Source organism: Echeneis naucrates, chromosome 23 (genome assembly GCF_900963305.1).
Source record: "Echeneis naucrates chromosome 23, fEcheNa1.1, whole genome shotgun sequence".
Taxonomy (NCBI): Eukaryota; Metazoa; Chordata; class Actinopteri; order Carangiformes; family Echeneidae; genus Echeneis; species Echeneis naucrates.
Window position 1 is genome coordinate 15,022,205 of NC_042533.1, and position 24,394 is coordinate 15,046,598.

Consider the following 24,394-nt stretch of genomic DNA (forward strand, 5'->3'; position numbering starts at 1 on the left):
CCAGACTGATGTCTCAGCTTAGGCTCAGCCTGTTCTCCTCACTTCTGCCCTGGTAACCCGACCTGCCTTCTTCCTTTGGACTTCACATCTGCCCCCTCCCTGTCTGCCTGCTACCTGCCTGGACTCCCTCTCCAAAGCCTCCTGTCAAGTTCAGTACTTGGACTTTGTTTGCCAACTAGGCATCCTGATTATTGGTTGTCTGGACTCTTTAATATTGTTAATAAAGTTCTGAACTGTTCCGGTCTGGATTTGTGCTGTTCTTGGGTCCGATCTCACACCCGTTACAACATTTCCACTCTTCTCTGTCAAACTTTGCTTTTTTTTTTCATCAAGACAGATGATAATTGCATGAGACAGGCAGCAACTCCTCCATTATGAGTGGATATGTAACCAAGGACAACATCTGTCTGGTCATAAAAAATATCAGGGAGTAAGTTCAGGTCTCATTGCCAAGAGCTTTGCTCTCATTTTATAATTTATTTATTTATTTATTTATTTATTTATTTATTTTTTAAGTAGCTCTGACCATGAATAGACATATATTCAAGGAATTCTCACTGGTAATGATAATGAAAAAGAGGAAGCCAAATAGAATGTTTTTAAATGAGATGAAGCATAAAAATCTTTCATGAAGTATTATGATATTGACGGTGACATACACATGATATGCCTTAATGTGGATGTAAAGGTTGGCAATTACAGCTTTTTCATTTAATAAGGAAAACATTATATATCATATGAATAATGACTGACTGAACCCCTTGTGATTGGAATGAATAGTAGAATGAATACAGCCCCTGCACCTCTGAATATTGCTTACCTTTGCACCAGGAAGTGATCTGCCTTCATTCAATCTTCAATCTAGGTGGTTGTTTGTCTCTGTCTGTCTTTGTATATTGGCCCTTTGATCGACTGGTGACCTGTCCAGGGTGTACCCCGCCCTCGCCCAATGTGAGCTTAGATTGGCCGGGACAGCTAAGAACTAAGAAGAGTCGTGGTTCTCAATCTGGACTATAAGTCCAGTGGTCTGAGTTCAACCCTTGGTAGAACCTCATTCTTATAATTTAGGTAGGTAATATGTGTGAAACGCCTCTGCACATGGGGATACGGGCACCTGGAAATTACTCTGGTTTATTCACTTCAGCCCTTTACCCAGACTAGAGAGAGTCCTTAGTACTGTCTCAGCTAGCATCGGTCCCAATCACTTGGTGATTGGGCTAAAACATGTTCAGGTTACAAAGATTGCTTACTTGAGTATGCCCTGTCCTCAGCATTAGACTCAGGATTGAAATGCTGAATGCTTCTTTATTGCTCCATGGTGTCATGGGTAGCCCTCTGGACTCCAAATCCTGAGTCCTTTCTTTCTCAGTGCTATACTTGTGCTATTCTGTTGTAGGTAAAACACTGAAGGCAATCTTAACAGTTCTACGTTTTGAGACAACATGAGACTGCATCATCATGCTGTAATTGAGAGTGCACACAGAATCAGTTTTTATATAAATACTAAATGACTTCAGCCCATGCTGCTCTATGCAGTCCAGAAGGAGAGCTTAGCAGTAAGTTATTTGTTCCACGATGTAATGGTTAGTACTCTGGACTTTGTCTCCAATGTTATGATTTCAAATCTCAGTTGAACTTTATTGCTGAGTACTAAGAATGTAGTCAGTGACCTGTTTATCCCATGTGGTTTAGCTAGGGGTCTTTATTCTCCCTCCATCTGCTCAATCAGTTACATTGTTGTCCAGTTCGTCTAAATAAGGTTTTAGTGAACAGCTAATAAAAGCTTGTTTTCCTGATGTGTCAAATCAGAAATTGTTGTTCTTTAGTATGGTCTCAGCTACTATCACTTCCTGTGTCCAGTTCAAGTTTGAGTGCTCCTTAAAGTGTCATATGATCATATGCTTAATGAAGAAAGGCTGTCTAAGATTAGCGTACAGATTGTACAACACAATTCTACTCTTGTGTGAAGGCTCTCATGGTGATGTTTAGCAGTAACAGCTTGTTAATAGTAAATGACATAAAATAGACCATATATGAATTTCAAATTACCTTGTGATTTTAGGCCATCGAGTAGTGGACGCTCGGAGCTTATCAGCAGTTCCATGGAATAATTAGCACAACATGTAGAGGTAGATCCGTAGTTGTACTTTAAGTGTAACAGACACACTGTACAATTTCTGCTGTATACTTCTCTAACACAAACTGGATATACTGCTTTGAAGTTTGTTAATAATGAAACTCAATTTATGTGAAACATTATGGATCTTATATGTTTCTTAAATGACCGAATTCCATGGAGTTCTCCACCATCCATCAGCACTTGTTGGGAGCTTGTTAACTGATTAGCACTCTGAGTCTTGGAACCTGTTTCTTCTTTACTCGTTTTGCACAATCTTTTGTATGAGGTATTCAACCATCTTGATTGCTGTAAGGTGCTACTGGAAAGAGTGGTGAGTTTCAATGGCACGTGGCGATGTGCTCATTGTCAGGCCGGGACTTGAACCAGGACTCAGATGCAGTGACCAGTTCAGGGCCGACTTTATTTTGCAAACACAAAGAACTCAAAATCACTCCAATTGGAGGCAGACAAAAAAAAAACTAGATTACAGGGCAAACAAGACAGTAACTCAAAATCGATCTGATAGGAGAGGAAAAATAGAAAACTCAGAATCACTCCAAGTGGAGGCATGCAAAACCAACAAAAAAGGGGCAAAAACACACAAAAGAATCACTCTCAAGGAGGAAAAAGTACCAAACAAAAGAAAACTTGAACAGACATGGCTGTAGCAGAATTCATGGTCTTGAGGCAAAAAGGCTGAGGTGCATGATAAACAAAATACACTGGCACAGGACGAGGGGAGAGGCAGAGTATATATGTACACATACAAGGAATGGGGAACAGGTGGAAATAATCGGTGATCAGGGGAGACAATCAGACCAGAACACATGAGGAAGGGCAAGTGACCTGAAATAAGAAGAAAAACAGGAAGTCACAGAACAAAACACAGACGAGACAAAACTCAGCACGGTGTGACAGTCATTTAAACCATATCTGTTGCAGCTGCAAAAATTCTTTTCTTCATTTTATAAAATGAAACAATAAACCCAAAAGTGTGCCAGTACAGAGAGTATTTGGATTAGTGCTACCGACAACATTGTGTCAGGTGCTGTCAGTTAAAAGATGACCATTCTCATATGTCAACCAGGTCTCAAAAGATTCCTGCTCTGAGTCTGGATCAAACTGAGGCTCAAACATGTTGCTGAGTCTTTCAAATGCTTCCTTCTCTGGGTTTTAGTGTGGGGTTTAGTCTGATCCCCCAAAACTGTCACACTTGGGAAGTATCACTCTCTGGTCAGATAATTTCCCAGATCATCACATCCTTTTCTCTGACAATCAAGGCAACACAGAAAGAAAATGAACTGCACTCTGATTTACCCTGCATAACACAGAGACTCATGAGGTTCCAGAAATTGAAATGAGTCCAATAACTATAAGCATCCATAACCATGGTCATCATACATAGAAATGGGCATGCAATCTAATTATACTAAATTGTGACAAAAATACTAACACATGCATCATTGGCTATCACTGTATATATGATTACATGTTAGAAAGATGTATCAGAGTAAACAGTCAAGAGAGTTGATGGTTTGTCCTCAGGGTGGATGAAAGTCTTGAAAGGCAGAACATAAAGTGAATAAATTTGTGTACATTTATAAGCATATACGGATCATGGCCAATTACTTAATCTCTTTCATGTTTATACCCTTTGGTCACACCAACTTGTCTCAAAGTGGCTTCAGGGTCATGCGTTGTGTAAAATGTGGTTCTGATAAGACACACCCTGGAAGGCCTGGTCTGCTTTATTGGGATGTTGCTGATGGAGTTGCATTTATAGAGGGAGGAAGATGTTGTCTCTGTGGCAGAGAGGAAAAGCTTTAGTTTCATGTAACAAGTCTCACACAAATATGTGGTACCAATCAATTGCACTTTCAATCAATACTGATGGAAAGAAAATTAAGTGAGTGTACTTACATGCCAAGGTTGGACATGTTAGTTTGGACCCCTTTTTTTACTCATATTTGATGTTCATGTTGTCCAAGACATCAGGATAAATACAAACAATTGTCATTTGATTAGAGAAGGTAATTAGACCATTTGTATAATGGGAGCCAGATTTAATAATGTGAAAATAGCTGAGGGGAAGCTGCTTTCACCTTTACAAGAGGCTTCCTTTGTCTTGTGATAAGCACCACACCAACCTAAACCCTAACCATAAACATCACTTTCAGCAACTATGAAGATGTGAACACTTTACAACTTTGATTTGACTGTTAGATTTAGGTCATATGTAAACCTATAGTGTTCATACTAACACACACTAACACAAAATGATGGGCACTATACAGTATATTGCACACATACATGCTTACTTGGCTTAATCTGTCCATTTGCGTTTATGCTGTGCTGTGTTTATATTATGTGCAGTAGTGTCAGACATATTATTTATATTTAATTTCATGTATGCATTGAGACACCCCCATCCATCTCAGTAGTTGTTATAGCACTGAAGCACTTGATGCGCTGGGGGGGAACCAGCAATGTGCTGTCATCAAAATTAAAAAGATGTGTACCCAAAGGTGGCAAGACAGTGATATTGTTGATATTGGGGAGAGGGTGCCTTAAGCTGAATTTATTCAAAGGAAATTGTTGGTGCAAGAGGGCTGCACAATGTTTAACACTGTCATCTAAAAGAACATTAAAATATGAACACCCACTGTCTAATATGTCCTGGGGTAGCTCATGCTGGCAGGGTTCCATTTAAGCAGCAGACAGCCTGGCTGAGGAGCTAAGGTAACTACATTTTTATTAATGAACACACATGTGAACACATTATGCAAGACCAGCATGCTTATATAGAGAAAGGTCTGTGTAATTCTTTTTATTTGAATCAATACTACTGGGTCTGTTACATGTACTGTACATAATATTATCCCTGAAAACTGCAAACTGCAAGAACACTCCAGCCTGCAGATTGAGCTTCAGCTAAAAAATAAGTTTTACTAATGGGGCTCAAAGAAGCTCCAACATGGAGCTCAGAGCTCAGACTGTAATTTCTGTCATTTTTCCTTTTTTACACATTATTCAAAAATACCAACAGCCTTGCACTCCCATTAAGATATTTCTAGACATGCCCATGCAAACAGGGTATATCCTCTTCAACTTCCTCTCTCTATGAACTGTTTGCATCTCTACCCTCATCATCAAAAAAAGTCCAACAGGCCTCAAATCATCTAAAATTGAAAAAAAAAAAAAAATGCCAGTCGACCATTGATATTCCTGAATGGGGTGCAAACCCTGTTCCTTACTGGGTGTTTTTACAGAGAAATGGATCTCTGACACCAACAGTCCTGCCAGGTGCTTTACAAACATCTCGAGCATATCACATATAGACTTGTGAGAAGGTCAAGCAGCTATTGTTGGCAATTAACCCCAGTGTTGACACAAGAAAACACTGCTGACAAAAACTGGGCCTCTGAGGGCCATTCACCCTTAAACTTGTGCTTATGACCCACAGCCAACACCGCCCATACACACATACAATATATCAGGGCCGATGGGAAAAGGTCAGACATAGCACTTCCCTATATCACCTTTTGTGGTGGTTTGCGTTGCCACTGGGAAGGCACTGTGTTGAGGGACTGTCAGAACTATGAGGGCTCTGCCAACAGAGAGGTGTGCAACCTTTAGTGTCTTGGCATTGAGGAGCACCACCGCTCTCACCTTAACATTGTTTTAAAGGCCATGTGTACTATTTACACTTTACATTTACCCTTTAGTTTTCTGTCTCCTCAGCCAGAGATCTGACCAGCATATTTATGAGCACAGGAGTCCATATACAACAGCTGAGAGCATATAGAGTCATAAAAGAATGAGAGCATCCCCAAGTATAAATAGGATGCTTTTAATGCACTTTATTGAAATGTTTCATCAAAGTTTAATTTTGGTGCACTTTCACACCACAAGAGGGTACATTCAGTCTTTCATGCACTCACAAAACAGCTTCAGCTCTCTGTGGTTTTCACATGCTGTTTGAGACACACATCAATGTCACTGCATCACATCATCTCTGTAGATTTGTCAGCTGCACATTCAGAGCTGCCAATCTCTTGTTTTACCACTTCCTAAAGGTGCTGTACTGGATCCAAACCTGAGGAAGGAGAAGACAGTGTTTACATTTATGTGTACTCATTTGGCAGATGCTTCTATCCAAAATGACTTAGTCATGTGTTCAGCTTCAGTGCAGCAGAGGTCTTGGTGTTAGTACTACATCTTTTTTTTATTTTTTTGATCAAATAATTGCAGGAGATCAGATAACACAATGTAACAAAGTTTATATTGAGGGTTTGTTGGACATCTTCAAAATCCCAGTTGGTTAAGGAGGTGGTTTCAAGATCTTGAAGACAGAAAGACATCCATCCTCAGGATTCAACAGCTCGCTCCACCATCAGGGAAAGATACTAAGGCTTTTTAGCTCAACAGTTGTTATCTGAGTAACTGTGGCTTTATAGTCACTTCCAGTATGCCTGCATTCTTACAATATGACAGAGCTGTTTTTTTTTTTTTGGCTTTGTTTTGTTTTGTTTTTTTCTTTTCTGGATCCATTGTGAGTGAAAACTCTAGAGACTGTTGTATGTGGAGATCAGCAGTTTTATAAATACTTAAAGCAGCTATCTGACACCAACATTGGCACCACAGGCAAAGACTCTGAAGTCTTATATCCATTCTTATGTTTAATGTGAAAATTGTCTAAAGGTCCTGTGTAATATTGGGATTTGCTGCATATCATTGCTGTTGAATATTGTTGAAGAAATATTGGCCCATTGGGTTTCAAGGTCAGAGAGGGCTAGAGAAGACACTCGTAAAACTTTAAGAATGTTTTGCAGGCCCACCATTCAACTGTGAATGACAGCGTAATGCTTTGGACAATGTTCTACTGGGAAACCTTGGTTCCATCATTCATGTGGAATTCACTTTGACTTGTAGCATCGACCTTAGCCTGGTTCAGACCAGGTCTGCATGGAAACAGTATTTTCTAATGTCAGTGGCCTTATTTCAACAGGATAATGCTCCATGCCTCACCGAATCAACATCTCAGGGGGTTGGAGGAATAACAACCAGTTCAATGCCAGTTTTCAGTGACAAAAGACAGATGGGATGGGTTGTCATAAAATTCTGGCTGATCTTCTAGAGAGTGTTGAACTGAGCAGCTCACTGTCTATGTTTGGTCTGAAATGAATATTGAAGCATGCTTAATTACATCTCTTACAGGCAGACACTGAAGCTGCTCAGGCAAGTCATGTCCTTTCCTCTAATATCATCTATTCCGGTGGGCAATGCTGACTGGCCACTACATTCGTTTTATTGAAGGGCCAATATCAACACTGTGATGAATGGGTCCAACACCAGTTTACATCACCAGGTTGGTTGCTCATTTTGAATAGGAAATGCATACAAAGTTCATTCTCATTTGTCTCCAGCAGAGTTAAGACTCAATACTGGTGCCACAAACGCTCATCAATAATGTTTTGCACTAATTTCTGAGACACACATCAACCTGTGGGGAGTCTTATAATTAGGAGTGTTTTGCATGATTTAATCAATCAAGTGAAAAAAAGAAAGAAATATCCACAAGGTATTAATTACTGATTTCCATGATTTTCTGTTACTATAGCCACAATTCTCTCAAGTGAGACCCATTTACAGTCATAGTCTCTCCCTCCACAATGAAACATGAATGAGCATCCGGGGTGGTCTTGGCTTCTAACTATGCCCTGAGCCAATGCCATAGGCAAGGCGTTCCTCTGGCTCCTTTCTATACAACATCCCTCCAGCCAAGAGCCAGTGCCTTTTCAAGTGTGTTTCACAAAGTGGAAATGTTGAATATGAGGAGGAAGGAGGACTACACAAACACAGATACATGAATCAAAGGCCTGTCAGCATCAGGGGAGGGGAATACACACACCTTAATCAAGACAAGCTTGTATATTTTATTTATCACCTATTTATTATTGAGTATATATCACTGTTAAATAATTCACTAACTTCTTCTTTCTTAACCGTAAGTTAGGTCTCAGTGCACAATACCTAGAGGGTACATTTTCACATTCTTTTTTTTTTCCAAAGTATCACTGCTAACATTAGATCTCAACTTTCTTTTAGTCCCCTCAGGGGATGCTTGATTCATAATTCAATCATTAATTTGTCCAAGGTGACAGAGGACTTCTACCAGTCAGGGTTTGGCTTTGGTAATGTAATTAGCCATTAAACAGACACTGAGAAATTTTAAAGGTGACATGATCTGTCTATGTCAAACTCCATCATATCCACCCTTAAGGCTCACAATCAAATAGGGATATGTCTAAGTCAAATTATCCAGATTAGTCTAATAACAGGTGGTGGTGTGGTGCTGTCAATCAGCGCTCTCGAGTAAAGGGTGTCATCAGGTGGTCATCTCAGGCCTGAGTTGCTCCTGAAGCATGTGGAAGTGAATAAACAGTGCAGCAGCCAAGCAGGCTGCCAGAGACGGTTTAATTAAAACTGTGACATTGTATCATAAAAACCAGAAACCTAATCGTGATGGAATAAGTATAATGTAATTATCAGCAAGGTTATAAATAGCTTTAATTTCATGCTTTGCGGAAAATGAAATGGAAATGGCGTGGAGGAGAGGTGCATGAATGTAATGTATGTGTGTGTGTGTGTGTGTGTGTGTGTGTGTGTGTGTGCGAGCGCATGTGGAGGTAGTTTACTGAGCTTGTTGCCACCCTCTGCCAGCGCTAAGAGACAGGAGCCAAATCCAAGTTCTCCTCTCAGGTCAAACGTCTGTCCATTCAGCCATCCCTCAAATTTCTCACTATCTGTCACCCTCATCAACATCAACATCCCAAGTGGGACTTTATACACTGTGACAAAGAAGGGGCCCAGGACAGCCAGGAAAACAATTGGCAGGCCTGACAGTCCTAGCAGTTTATCACCCTCCCTTCCAGGTGTGCAGAGAGCCTTCAATGAAAGATGAAGTTAAAAGATGCACCTATCTAATTTGATATTTTTAAACAGCGCCCACTTTGATTTGATTTGATTTGATTTGATTTAAATCTGAATCTGTGAAACTGTAGTTCATGACATGAAAGAGAAGCAATGAACCTGGCTGGGACACAGTCACAAGGTTGTGTTAGAATAAATAGAATGCACATTTCTGTTTAATGTTTTTGAGGAAACCAAAGACAGTACTAAAAGTAATAAAGTATTAAAATTAAATTTATCGTCAACTGACATCAACATTTTCATTTATGTATTTATTTATTTTTTATTCCTTACTACTTCAAAAAGTTGTTAGAAAGCATGTATGTGATTACTTATAGACCAATGGTTTGTTTGAATATTTCAGTAAATCCCAGCACAGAAGCTGCCAGTATCTTCCGTGTACTTGTCATAAAATGACAGAGTGCTACATTTTACACTGGATATCTCAAGGCTTCATTACAGAGACAAGGAAACACCCTTGCCAATACAGGCACTACGGTAGGTTGATTTAAGGCATATGTATCAGATGCCATGTTAACACTGACCCAGAAGTTCTACAGGGTTATGTGCTAGGACCAGTGCTTTTTTTTTTTAGAAAGTATCTGCTTCCTTCAGGCAATCTCAAATTTCCACTGTTACACAGATGACACCCAGCTTATTTGCCTATGAAGCCAAATTAAATCTGAATCTGAATCTGAAATCTGCCAATAATTATAACATGAGTCCTTGTGGATGGCCTTAAAGTCTTAAGAAATACATTATCCAAAAATATTTCTTAATGGTAGTTAAGTTCTACCTTGTGGTCATTTGTGATTGGGACATGTCCTTTACTTCAGGACTGTTCTTTTACTAAGTAAAAGTACAGGACAACCTCCTTCTAACCATGCCATATTTGAAACATCTCATCTCAAAAAGGTTGCCAAAAAAAGAAATTAGACATTATGACTATGTGCCTAGTTTGTCTAGTGCTGAACCATGGAATCTGGACTCCACTGGACCTCTGAAGGTGAGCAGTTGTGAGGTGGAGCCTCCATGGATTAGACTTCTTAGGCCTTAGTCCTCTTCCCACAGATTCTAGATTGGATAAGGGATCTGATATGGGAGAATATGGAGCCAAGTCAAGAGATTGAAGTGGTTGTTCCTCAAAAGAAGCTTATATTTCTCCTTGTGCCTTCTCTGCACTTTCTCCCTGTAATATTCATTAATTAATTTATTCATCGTCATCCGCTTATATGTTTCTGGGTTGTGGGGGGTTCTGGAGCCAATTTCAGCTCACACTGGGCGAGGGCAGGGTACACCCTGGGCTAGTCGTCAGTCCATCACAAGGCCAATACAGAGAGACAAACAGACGAACAACCACTCACAGTCACACCTACGGGCAATTTTGAGTCACCAATTAACTTAAACACACATATCTGGGAGGAATGTGTGGGAGGAAACCCATGCAGGCACAGGGAGAACGTACTAAATGCCCAAGAACCGAACCTGTGGCTTTCCTATTGTGGGGGAACATCGCTAACCACTATGCTGCCATGCTGCCCTCCCTGTAATATCAAATCATATCAATTTATACAGCACCAAATCGTAACAAAGTTACATCAAAGCACTTTACATATACAGTACAGTACAGGTCTAGACCAAACTCAGAAAACAATTGTGAATCATCCTCCTTGCTTACCTCCCCTGTGGAACCAGCTCCAGTTTGGGTTCATGAGCCAGACTTCTTCTCAATTAAAATGAGCCTTAAAACTGCCCTCTTTTATGAAGCCTATTCTCAGGGCTGGCTCAGGTGAGCCCTAAATCATATTTTAGTTATGCTGCTATTGGCTGACACCATGAGGGAAACTCATATAATGCACAGGGTCCTTCCTCTCTATGTCTCAATGCATGTCAGCTTTACCTCCCTCTCTCTCTGGGTCTTTATACTCCAGGTCTCTCTGCTGGGTGCAGAATTTACTTTTGCCACAACTACAACAATTGTCTTCTTTTTAACACTGTGATTTTCTCTAAGATCAGATCAAATAATGGAAAATAAACTAAACATAAAATGACATCATACAAACATACATTTCTTGTTATTTAATAATTTTTTCAAATATGGAGAAGCCCATGGAAGTGGTCACGCATTCAGGATACAGTTTAATTAATTTATGTAATTGTATCTTTAAAAATATATTGGTAAAAACATCTGGACACTTTTTAGCTTGGAATGGAAGAGGCCACAACTCATCACTTAAATTTCACTTTATGGTCCCTCAAGAAGTCAATACAGAATGGAAAGAAGCATAGCAGACCCTGTGTAGTCACACATTTGCCAAACACATGTACACACACACTTCCATATCTTAGTATTTTCAAGGGATCCTGTTGTAGACATGATGCATTCAAAAGTCCAGGGGTCAGAAAGTTTGGCCTTTGGTCAGGCTAATTTAAGAAATTCACTGAGAAACATACTCCTCTGCCCTTCAGGCCAATAAAGAAATAGAATCTCTTCATTAAAATAGATTTTAATTTTTGTAATGTGCCTTGTGAATAGATACACTGGCTTTTTATATATTTATAACACACGTACAATGACGGTGATATGGCATAACAGAGTGTATAGAAATCATCATTGTCTGTGACGGAAGGACACTCCAACAAGCGGTTAACTGTCCAACGCTTGGGCAGAATAAGGAGGGGGAAAGCTGCAAGGTCATGGTTACAAGAATTGTTTGAACTATTTTATATGAAAGTCTAGACAGACAGAAACATTATGATGACTGCTGCACAGGAGGAGAAGTGTACCAGGTTTTCTTTCTCTCTGGGTGACTCTTTCCAACATACCTGTATTTGATATCTGGATGTGCGAGTAGCCTCTTGATCTCAACAGGACAACAATAGCTTCAAATAAAGCACTGATGCAAAACAATTTCTATTTTCTATTGCCATTCTTTTGGAAAGAAAATAGTAGAGGAGGTGATTCTGTGGGTTACTATTGTTGCTTTTATGAGGAGCCAGTGTTGCCCTGTGTAGCCTGTTGCCTGATGAGTCACACACTTCACATTCTTTAGGTGAGATTATCTCTTTGGACATTATTTCATAAATAAGAACAGTCAGGCAAATATAGGAAATCTTCAAAAAATAAAAAATAAATGATATAATCAAAATAAACTACTGTGCCAGTTTTGGATTTTGATCCACCAGTCGCCACAAATTGCACCGCCTTGAGATCATCTTCAAACCAAGTCTTAGTTCTCAACCACTCATTTAAACTTGTAGTCCAGAATTTTTAGTCCCTACAAAGCTGCCAGATATACAGCCAAATGTATAAACAAAGACACACTCAATCAAATATATACACACACATAATAACAAAGTCACAGTTTTCACATGGAACAAAGTCACAAAGACACATTGCATATGCTCGTATGAATTGGTGTCTATATTCCTACTTTGACAAATCAGCTCTGCAACAACACCAAGAGAAAAAGCTGAGATGAAAGCAGCTCAAACAGAATTACTGATTTGCTTGTGGCAGGATGAAATTTATGAAGAAGGTTCACAGGTGTGAGAGGTGAAAACCCACCTGCCTGAGTCTGATCTGAGGGGGCCTTGAAGTACTCCTTGGGGAGCCCCTATAAAGGCAAGCAGTAGACCCCACACTAACAAAAACATGGTGGTCATATTGAGCCAAGAGAAGATATTCCTTTTTAATAATGTAGGATCTGAGGAGGCTTGTTCATGGGAAAGGAAGACGGGAATGGTCTAAGCCTGCTGAGAAACATGCTTGGTGTTCTAAATTTGTCACTTCTTTGTTATAATCATGAATTTTATGTGTTTAAATGCTTCCAATGATTTAATAAATGTCTGATTTGCCACATTGCATCCAAATTATGCATATGAAAATATGGGAAACAACACAAGAAACAAGCCTAACCCTAGGTCAGAAGAACCATTCATTGAAGGTCTGAGCATCAGTATGACCGTTTGATTTAAATATCTCCAGTGAATAGGTGTGGAGCAGGCTATGCTTAGGGGGGGATAAACAGTGCCAGAGATTAAATACTTTTTTTTTTTTTTAAACCTTCCACCATATAGGCCCAATGAAAGGTGAGTCTTAATTACACCTTCAGTAATGGCCTACATATACTGAAGTCTGAATGGACTCAGACCTTACATAATGGTGAAGGACAAAGTCGTTTTCTTGCACAGTGTAATCATAAAATGAAATACCCAGTGTCCATTAAAAAGAATCAGTGTATTACATCCCAATTGTCACAACCAAGTTGATGACAGGAAGCCTCTTAAAACAGCAATTCCCCGTTTATGTTTATTTCAGCACAAACCCTTAAGTCTTATTCTTACTTTTATTTTCTCTTTCCGCCAGTCTGCAATTTGGTTTTAATGTGTCAGATTAATTTCCCCTGAAGTGACATTCAGATAGGAGCAGAACAGATGGAAATCCAGGATTGTCCTGCCAAAATTCATCATGAAAAATGCATCCGACACCTGTGTAATTTGCCTAATCATCTTTTCCTAATAAGCTCCCTCCATTAATTATTCACAACTTCCACAATGCAATCAAGATTAAAGTAAATCTGATGACTTAATCCTCCTCAAAATCTTCCTCTTTTGCACTTTATTAATTTAAAAAGTCATCATTAAACAATTAATTCACCTATCGCTCTATTGCACTGTAAATGTCAATTTCTTGGTGGCATTTTTTATTGACAGTATACTAGTCGTTTAAGCATCTTTAATAAAACTAAAATACTAATTGTATATCAGTGTTTGGGTATTTATTATTCAGTAATGCAATTTTTTTTTTGTAAAAGTTGTGTTGGGAATTGCAATTTGAAATCTTGTAATTATTCTTAAAAATGCAACTAAATGTTTCTTATTTGTCAGTGTTATCATGAACATTAGTATGTGTAGAGAACTTTGTTAGGCAGCCTTTGCAAAAGGAACTTTGATATAAAAAATATATAAAAGAAGGACGAATGGCTGGCTAAAAAAGTTGATGTCTTGCGAAATAGATGGCCTACATATATTGAAGTCTCTGTTGTATTAAACTCTGACTTCTGTTAATTCTTCCATTAGGTGTGCGGCAGGGAGGTTGGGTAAATGTTGGTGTAAGAACTCAAACATCAAATCCCATTTTTTGCCTTTAACAAGAGGGTGGGGATGATATGCAGCACAAAGCGCCACGTTTGAGTCAAAATCTCTAGTTAGTGTCTCTCGTTTCAAGTCACTTTACTTCCTGTTCTCCTTTGTTCAGCCAGATTGTTGTAACATGTCTTACGTTCCTGCACTCTTTGTGGCTGCTCATGTTTCTGGTTTACGAACCTGTTTGGACTTGCCTTTTGCCTCTTCCCTTTCGTCCCTCTACCATGTGGGCTTACTACTCATGTATCGAACCGAGATTAAATCCTATTGGACTGATCCCTGTGTCTGAGAGTTGTGCTTTTGGGTCCTTTCCTGCCTTTTCATTAAACCTAGGCCTAAGCCATTGTAATATGCCTAGAAACACACTCCCCGACTATTATTATTACATTTCAAATTGAGTTGGTGCTACAAGTATGGCTAATTGCTATGGTTAATTCACCTATCATTAGGCACTGTATCATCAGATAGCCACAGACTCCCAGATGCAGTAACGTGCCAATCAAAATGTGTGGAAGGCAGTGACAGAATGCTGGAGATTTTTCCGACTTCTAACATCTGTTTAAAACCAAAGTGAGCTGGTACTAATGCAAATGAATGAGTGTTTTTTTTTTATTTGCATTCACTCCCAGGTCCGATGACCTGTAGTGGCAACCCAGTATGAAATCAAATCAAATTTATTTATATCGCGCCAAGGTGTGGGGGCTTTATAGTGCTGGTGTGAAAGAGGTTTCCTGAGTTTTGTCTCAGTAGCATGTCTGTGTTTGTGTATGGGTTGCCAGTGACTGGTCCCTGTACACACCATTGGTCATTAGTGCATAAATTTTTTTTGGCCTCGGTTTTTGAAATGGCCCATGCATAGGAATATTTTGAGGCTCCTTTTAAGTAATTGTTCAGATAATGGTACTAAGGATCAATGTTTAAAAATTGCTGAGCATTCTGAGGCTGAGATTGGTGATAAAAAGCTCGAAGACACAGTTGAAGCCAGTTCGAAGGCTAGTCTGTCTGACTTGGCTGTTTCACCGGCTGTTCCAAGGCATAGCAGTCCTCTGGGTTTGTCCCAGCCAGAGAGGCTAGGCGCTGCTGTTCTGTCTTTCCTGCAGAGTAAGGAATTGTTGCTGTTGCAGCATGAGGAGATGCAACATAAAGTTGGAGTTGAGAAAAGTGAGGTGGTTTAGAGGGTGTTAGCTTGAGAGATAACAAAGTGTGAGTTGGAGCATGCTACATGGTGGCAGGGAGGTGTAAACCAACATTACAAAATCTCTTCACTTTTACAAATGCCAAGAAAAATTTACAAGTACCGGAACAAACCGGAAACGAATTTCCCAGAATGACCCAGAAGTGATAACAAGAGAAAGCAGTTGGAGTTTGATGGAGTGCATAGACAACAATGGCTAGAGATCGAGTGATATTTTGACATATGAGCCGCTTAACACAGTTTTTTTTTGTGTGTGTGTGTGTGTGTGTGTGTGTGTATGTGTGTGTGTGTGTGTGTGTGTGTGTGTGCCCCGATGAGGGCCTGAAAAACGTCCAGGGCATTGGTGAGGCCAGAGGGCATCACCAGGTACTCCTGTCCGGTTAGTGTGTTGAAGGCTGTTTTCCACTCTTCTCCCTCACGAATCCAGACCAGTTGATAGGCGTTGCGAAGGTCCAGCTTGGTGTAGATAGTGGCCCACTTCAGCAACTTGAAAGCTGAGGAGATGAGGGATAGAGGGTGACCGTTTTCAACCGCGATGTCATTCAGTCCTCTGTATTTGATGCAGATTCTCAAGGAGGCATCCTTCTTGTCGACAAAGAAGTATCCGATGATCAGATCATCAGATCTGATGACAGGAGGGGCCCCACCCCAGGATGGACCAATCAATGTTATTGAGGTGGTGAAGCCAGGAGTTACCGGAAGGTTGGAAGACCTCGGGACATGGAAACAGACCGTCTCATGGTGGTTGCCGGACATGGGAATGGGCGTGATATGATGGGTGATGTTCCCCAGGAGATGACCGTCCAGTGCCAACCAGCACTCTGAACGGTCAGGGGACAAGGGAACCAGATTGGTGCCCAGCTGATGGGGGATTTAAAATCTGACTCACAGTCAATGAAGGTGGCAAGAGTATGGTAACCTCTCGCCAGGAGGAGCTGGGCATGGAACAACAGCCTTGAGTTAGGGGTATAGTCCAGGGGCCAGATCAATAGGATGGGTTCAGAAGTCGATAGCATAGTCAGATACTGCCCAGTTCCCCTCCTTCAGGCTCATGAGGCCACCAGCAGCATCAGGGCCCAGAGGAACAAGTCTGAACACCTTGCGTAGCTCCGCCAAGAAAGCCTGGAAAGATGGGGCCAGAGGGGATGGAGCTGAGGCGGACGTGGATTGTTGTGTCATGGCTGTTGCCATCGGTTGGACCTGGGTGGACAGCATCGTTAGTGCCTGCTCTAGAGATGAAGCAGACTGTTGAGCCTCCACTGCATTGGAGGCCAACTGTGCCTCATGCCACTGGAGCATGTCCTCTACTCAAGATGATGGAGAGGAGGGGTCTGCTGGGTCCATGTTCGGCCAGATTGTACTGTGATGGTTTGGACCCAAAAGCAGTACACAGGAGAACTGGAGGCAGTTGGTAATGACCTTTATTGTCAGGGAGCGGGGCAGAAAAAGTCTGTGATTGGTAGCACCAGTCACCATTGGTGAGGTGTTGACTCGGAGAGAGCTGAAGAGCGGTCGGAGACAGGCAGAGGTGTCTAAGCCAGAGCAGGTGTGGTGCGAGCACTGGAAAAGTACTGAGTCCAGGGTGAGAGACAGGGGCAGACTGTGACAGAAACTGGCAAACAGACAAAGAAAAGTCTGTCTTTGGTTTACAAGTTGCCATGAGAGTGGAGCAGTAATGTGTCTGATCAACCTGTTCACTCTGAAATGCTGTGAAATTAAGCGCTTGGTGTTGAGACCAGTGAGTGGGATCATACTTCCTCGATCACTTATTTTTCCTACCACCTGCGCGTCACAAATTATGCTGTGCTGCTCTAAATAGCTGTTTATGGTAGCTTTTACTTTGTTAATTTGGATCTGCTCAATTGTTAATCAATTCTGTTGCTGTGGCAACCAAGCAAAGTAGAGTCCCTGTTAATTGTGCTTCATTGTCATTAGATAGAGAAGGAGGATACAGCTTAGAACTCTCTACTCACCTGTGGTGGAGCGCAGAGGGTATAACAATTTTTCATTAATATATATACAGTATATACTGTATATATATATATATATATATATATATATATATATATATATATATATGGCAGCACAGTGGTATAGTGGTTAGTGCTGTTGCCCCACAACAAGAAGGTTGGTCCTCCGATTTCCTCCCACTGTCCAAAGACATGCAGGTTTAGGTTAACTGGTGACTCTAAATTGTCCATAGGTCTGAGTGTGAGTGTGAGTGGTTGTTGGTCTCTGTCCCTCTGGTCCCTGTGATGGACTGGTGACCTGTCCAGGGTGTACCCTGCCCTCGCCCAATGTGAGCTGGGATTGGCTCTGGCAACCCATGTGACCTGGAAACAGATAAGCAGTTGAAGATGAATAAAAGAATGAATGAATGAATATCACATTATGAAACACGAGCTAGACTCACAATCCTGTTCACATTTTAGTTTCGGTCCCTGTACAGGCAATAAACAATACACTTAGTTTTAAATTTGGGTTGTTTAATAACTTTTACAAAGAGTGCTTTTGCAAATGCTTACAGCCCCAGCTGAGTTAAACACAAAGTACTACTGTTAATTAAGGCCTCATGCTGGGCTGTCTGAGGTGTGTCTTTTGAACATCTGGAGAGCAAAACAGAACACAGCTTGAAATACAGTAACCATGCCCTCCCACTTCCACAGGATACCCCTGTTTAGGGAGGAATACATAATCCTGCTGACGAAAAACATCCATCATCACTGGAAGTTGCCAGATATAGATAGAGAGGCTAACATGAAGGTAACAGTTTATGGAAGCAGGCACAACTGGACTGTCCATACAAATCATCCTATGAGGTTAGCACCCTGGCTTTGTGCCCTGCCACTGGACAAAGTGAAGGTTTGGTTTATGGTGCAGAGAATCAAATATGGTATAAGTTGAGTGGTACAGAGTGAGTGGATGCATAAAACAAGAAAATGGTGTGATGGAGAAGGGAGGACTAAAACGTATATTGCAAATCGTCTTGTCTAAAAACTAAAGCTAATGCCGAAGAGCCATAAACCTAAATTCTCTCTAATGGCTATGAGGGACTAATTCCACTGGTTGTAATAACAAGTCTCATTTTAAGTCTTTGTGAAAATAACCCTACTTCTCTCTTGATTTATCAGCTTAGTAAATGTTTTCATAATGAGTTGATGGCCTCAGTCTTTACTGTGGCTACGATAGAACTGATAGACTGTACAACATGGCAACCTGCTTCACATTCAAGAGCAAAGAGGAAAAGAGCAGCTCAAAAACCAATGGGTAATGTCACAATGGGCTAACATTTACCCATAGCACACTGTTCCAAACAGACAAACAAAGGAAGGGGAAAAAGGGGAAAAGGTAGCACGACACATATCCTAAAATGTCCTGAAACATTTCATTTGTTCTGTGCTCCATCTGTGCTGAATGTATTTGACTATCTTCGTTGCTTTGCTTTCCTTACTTTTCAACCCATGAGTTGCAATAATAATGTTTGATAGCTCATAAACACAGTTTGGATCCCTGATTTTGGTAAAAAGCTTCACTCAAATGTTCACCAGCCTCATTGTACACACACCTCAGCTTAATATCTTAAGTCCACTTAATATATTTTATTAATATTTTATTTAAGCAACTATAAAATCTCATTCCGCTGCTTTATTTTGTATCTTTTTACTAAACCCACTTGTGCCAAGCACACGACCACATGCTCATGGAATTGTAATTTTATGAGTTGAATATGAAAATGTTACAAAGCTGAACAGAACAACTAGAAGTTAAATGTAAAAGAATCAATAGGAAGCTTTAATGGGTTTTATGTGGGTGATGATAGGGGAGGTTAAGAGGCTAGGGCGTGGGTTAATGGCACTATCAGGACATAGACCAAGTTAAGTGCAGAGGAAAGGTCTACCACCAGAGGTTAATTAACCTTTCTAAACCTAAGGTGTCTGAACGTACATACATATTGAATGGAAGCTGCCACAAAAAGCCTGTAGGTCAAAGCTAATACATTCTGCAAGTTACAATTAAAACATCATCAGACCAATGCCTGTTCTCCATTTAAGAGCCATTTATGAAAGCACAATTCAGGAGGCAATTCATTACAGTCAAAAGACATCTGAATGTGGAGTAGTTAGGTTAGCAGATATGTAATTTCAGTCAATGCAAATGCATTGACTGGGGAGGAAAGACCAGTAATGCAAGCAGTGAAGTATTTACTGCATCTCTGATGACCTCCCTCTTTATGCTCGTGAGCACAACAGCGAGAGAACATGGAGATAAATTAGACGACAGGAAGTCAAGAGTCCTGAGGCAGCCTTTAGTATGGACTGGCAAGCTTGCTGTCTGTTCATTCAGTGTTAAACGGTCAAGGTTTTGTTTGTTCAGGGTCAACTTTCAGTCAAAATCTGGAATTTGGAGAAGCTCCCCCATTCAATAAAACATTCATTTGTATGTAAGTATGTATGATTTATGCAATCATATCTACAAAATCAGATCACCTGACTATTTCAAATATGAACTCACTCAGTGTAAATGTGTTTATTTGAGTCTTTAATAAGTAATAATGACTCTAACATGAAGACAACGAAAACACTTGCCTGCTGTTGATGTTTCTATTGTTACAACTAACCTGCAACAGCAGTAGAGCTTCGTTGTGGACTATATTTTGAAATTAATGAAGTAACTAAGTATGAGGGGTGACCAGGCCTTTGAAATTAGAGCCCCCACTCAATGAAAGTCTTATAGAGATAAGACAGGCAGCACCACTAGTCTTCTTGAAACCTTTTTTATCACAAAACTTTCATGACTGTTTCATCATACATGGCTCTTTTATTTTCCCACCACATTTATAGAACATTAATATTTCTGTTTAACTCGCCTCTATTTTTAATAGCTGTATTTCTCACTTTTCCTTTTATTTAAAACTCTTTATTACTTTATTAACAAACGATTGAAATAAATAAACTTTATTATAATTATAACAGACTGGGTAACATGTTAATGTAACTGTAACAGTTTTGTTCAACAGGTATTTTTTGCAATGGCTTCTCTTTCCAGGTTGTCAGTAAAGGTGTGTTATGCTTAAAAGTTGGAAAGCCTGTCAGTCACAGTTATCTATGATGGTTAATTGTGTGAGACAACGTACCTGTGATTGGCAGAGCGAGGGAGAGTTGGAGAGATGAGTAAGAGAGGAGAGCGTCTGTGGCTGTCTGTTGTAGGGGGTAGCTCTGCGCTCTAAAAGCGGTGCTGGATACAGCCCACAGTGGCCTGGGTTAAATCAACCAATAAAGGAACTGTGAAACAAGCTCTTGACCTGTAGCCTTATTAAAGAAGGACAAAGTACCAATCTCCTGTATCCCCTACTGGTCTGTGAGCTGCTGTGGTGAAGAGTCCAGGTTGGAATATGTCTGCCATTGATGTTTTTCTTTATCTGTTGTTTTTGTTGTTGTTTTTTTAACAATACGAAACCATATTCAGAGGAGATGATGGCGCTGTGGAGAAGTTGGTTGGGGGGTCTGACCTGCTCTGCACTCCGTGTTGTACAGTCTGTCAGTCACGTAGTAACCACACCCCCTGATACATGTACTGCTTTATGGGCTATTTCCTTCTAAATGGGGCCATCATTTAAAAAATTACCATTATGTTATATTGAAGAAATCAAGACAGAATTTTCCCATAGACTTCAATATAGTTTGACTTATTTTCGCGACCAGTGTAGTCACCCCTCGATAATTGTGACATGAGGCTCTTCAACAGTATTATCACTATACAGACCCAAAATGTAAGTCCACTTTTATTATTATGATTTATTATTTATTTTTAGGAGGTGAAACAGTAAGTAACTCCATTGTAGAGTGGGATGAGGTCCAGCTTCGCATAGTCAGAGCATTGTTCAAGCTATCTAATGCATCACTCAACTGGTGGTTAAGCAGGATCGGATTCAGGAAGGATTCATGAAGAAACTGGTCACTATGTCAATTCACAGATATTTATGAACCACTTATTACCTCATGAGTCATTAATGTGGTGTCTCCCTGTCTATTGTTCAGTAACTCATCATTATCTGCTTCATAGTCTTGGCGTCACAGTCATTAGGGAACTACTTAAACCACAACTCATCAACCATCATGTCACTCCTGAACCATTAATCATTGGTTCTTCAGTGGTTCCTTCGAGGACTAACGCTGTGTATTGTAATGTATGGTGCTACTGACCAAATAGCTACTGACAGAAGATGTTTCTTTATCAGCACCTCAGTTTAGTTTATACCTGAACCAGCAGAACCAAAGCTACTGAGAGGTAAGCTGAGTGTTTTAGATCTAATTACATGTATCTGTGAATTTAGAGCAGGTTCTAATAGATAGCGCAGCTGATCACAGCTAGGCTGGCTTACTCTGTAGCTAAGGCAGCCCTCAAGCTATGGAGGGAGTTTAAATGAGAAGCACACACACACACAGACACACACACACAAGTATCATTATCAAACACACTCTGTCTTTCAGCCAGCCTGTACAGCAGGTTCTGCCATTCCCTCAGCAACTGGTATCCCTGTTGACGCCTCCATGATGGAGATTTTCCCCACGGGCAAACGCTTCCAAGAGGGGAATGCACATCGGAAGCAGTTTTTTTTTTTTTTTTTTCACATCCCATCTCCAGGAAGCTTCCTTGAAAAGGTGCAACATTGAATGGAAGATAGGTGGGGTGGGGGATTGGGATTGTAATAAAAAAGCAGGAACATCCAATCAAAATCATGTCTCCCTCCCTTGAGCCTGTCGATCTACACATTAATCAAAGACAACAAAGCAATCCCCACTGGAAAACGGCCATTTCAGGCTGCCTGCATGCATGCACAGTATCCCCTGCTTCCTCTCAAACTCACTCACTCATGCAAACACAGAAACACCTTCCATCTTCCATGATGTAATGAACCTGCAAAGCTTTCTCTCTCTCCCTCCTCACTCTATCTTTTCCTTTCATCTGTACTTTTGACTCACTCTCAGAAAGGAACTTTTAGCATGTATCCTACTCCTTTTCCTTGTAACATGGCTCCCCCCTCCTCAGCCTCCACCATGTTTGTCTTTAAACACCAAGTTTGAGCACATGCCACACCAACTCTCTAGATGGAGCCTATTCCCCCGCCTCACTCTTTCTAAGTAATTGCCCTGTTTTTCTGCACAGATTCCTGTGCCACACCAGTGCAGTACTTTCATTTGCGTGTAAATAGGTTTTCTGCTGTGTTTAAAGGCACCGTGCACATTGGGGGCTCCAGCTTTGGGGAGGTACTCTGAGCCTTAGAGAAATCATTAGGCGAGGGGTGGGTGGGGGCAGGGTTTCACTTCATGATGCAAACAAGCAGTCAGCGCTGACCTGACAAGCTTGCCTGACAACTACTCACATAATGAATTTTTTTTCACCTAAACTAGCTTCTCAGTGACTGTACAGCGAGATTAAAGGTCAGGTTTGTTGGTGAGCTATACAAAATAATGATGACTTTGACTTGGCCCAAGCTTACACTAAATGGATGGGAGTCATGAAGGAAACTTTTAAAAGGATGGCTCAAACACTGAGGTCAGGTTGCCAACCCCTATTCTAACTGGTATGATGACACAACTCTCGTCCTCACATCACTCCGAGTAATGTGTTTTTCGTGTATGATCCGGCTCTTTGAATTGAACAACGAGAGCTGGCTCTTGAGTGGAAGCTTTTTGTGTTTTCATCTCTTCTTTCTCTTAAAACCACATGTGATTGGTCGAGATGTATGGTGGTGGTGGTGGTGTCTGTGTGTCCATGCTGAGCAGAAGGGGGAGGGGAGGGGTTACAGACACACAGCACAGTGACAGAGGGAAAGAAAGTTTGTGTGCTACAGACAAAGACCACATGCTGGAAAGGCGAAGAGCTCCTTTTCCAGAGAAGCACAGACCCACTGAGCTGGTGGGAGACCAAGGCTTCAGTCTGTCCACATCTTCACATGTGATGGCGTGGAGACATGTATTGTCCCTTCAGATTGAATCTTCTCCAAAATGGGGCAGATAATAATGGAGAAAAGAAACAGGATCAAACCCTCAAAGCTGAACTCTTTCTTCAATAGAAAGCTGTTTCAATATTAAATTGTCACTGAGTTCTGTAATTTTTCCAGAGGGACACACCGATGAGTTTTTTTGGGTGATTAAATTAAACAACTAAATTCCTTAGAGCACAATTATTTCCTGAATAAAGATGTATGAAGATATAGTTACAGCTGTTTGCCGGACAGATACTGCTGGAAGGTTGTTTTGTCGTCTCATATCTGGTCATCTGTGTCGAGTATAAACAAGGCTTTATTTTTACGAGTTTTGCTCCATATTCTTTGTATTTCATTGAAGAAAATATAACAGATATAATGTACTTTGCCTACAAATTGATTTAAATACTTTGTAATCTTTACACGGTATATTTATTTTGGTAACATTTTCCTGCAGCTTCGTCAGTTAGACCATGCACGATTTTGCATTATGGTTGACGATAGGATGTGGAGAAAGCGATGTTCAGGCCTCAACCTGGTGGTGAGGAAAGTCACTTATGAGGAGGAGTTTGTGGAGGCCATGATGCCATTCGGCTTCCCCAAAGGTCAGGCAAGCCATCCCACGTCTCATGTAACACAAAGATTTTTTTCTTGTTTGTGGCAGCAGCCGAGACTCTTCTCCTCACTGGCTTCCTTCAGAATTCTGATCATTTAAAAAAACCAACATTTCATACCTGATCTTTAAACATTATATTCTGTCCTCTGTTGTTTGCTTCCCAAACGCAGGGCATCTATCTGTCCCAGGGTTAGAAAGAAATTAAATGGTCAGCAGCACCTTTAAATACAGTACCACATCCTCCTCCTGTTGAAATCCTGTAGTCTCCACTGTACCTAACCCTAACTCACATTCATCTGCCTGACTCTATGGAGGGATTTTTCTCCTAATGTATCTTTATGCCTTAAGTTTGAG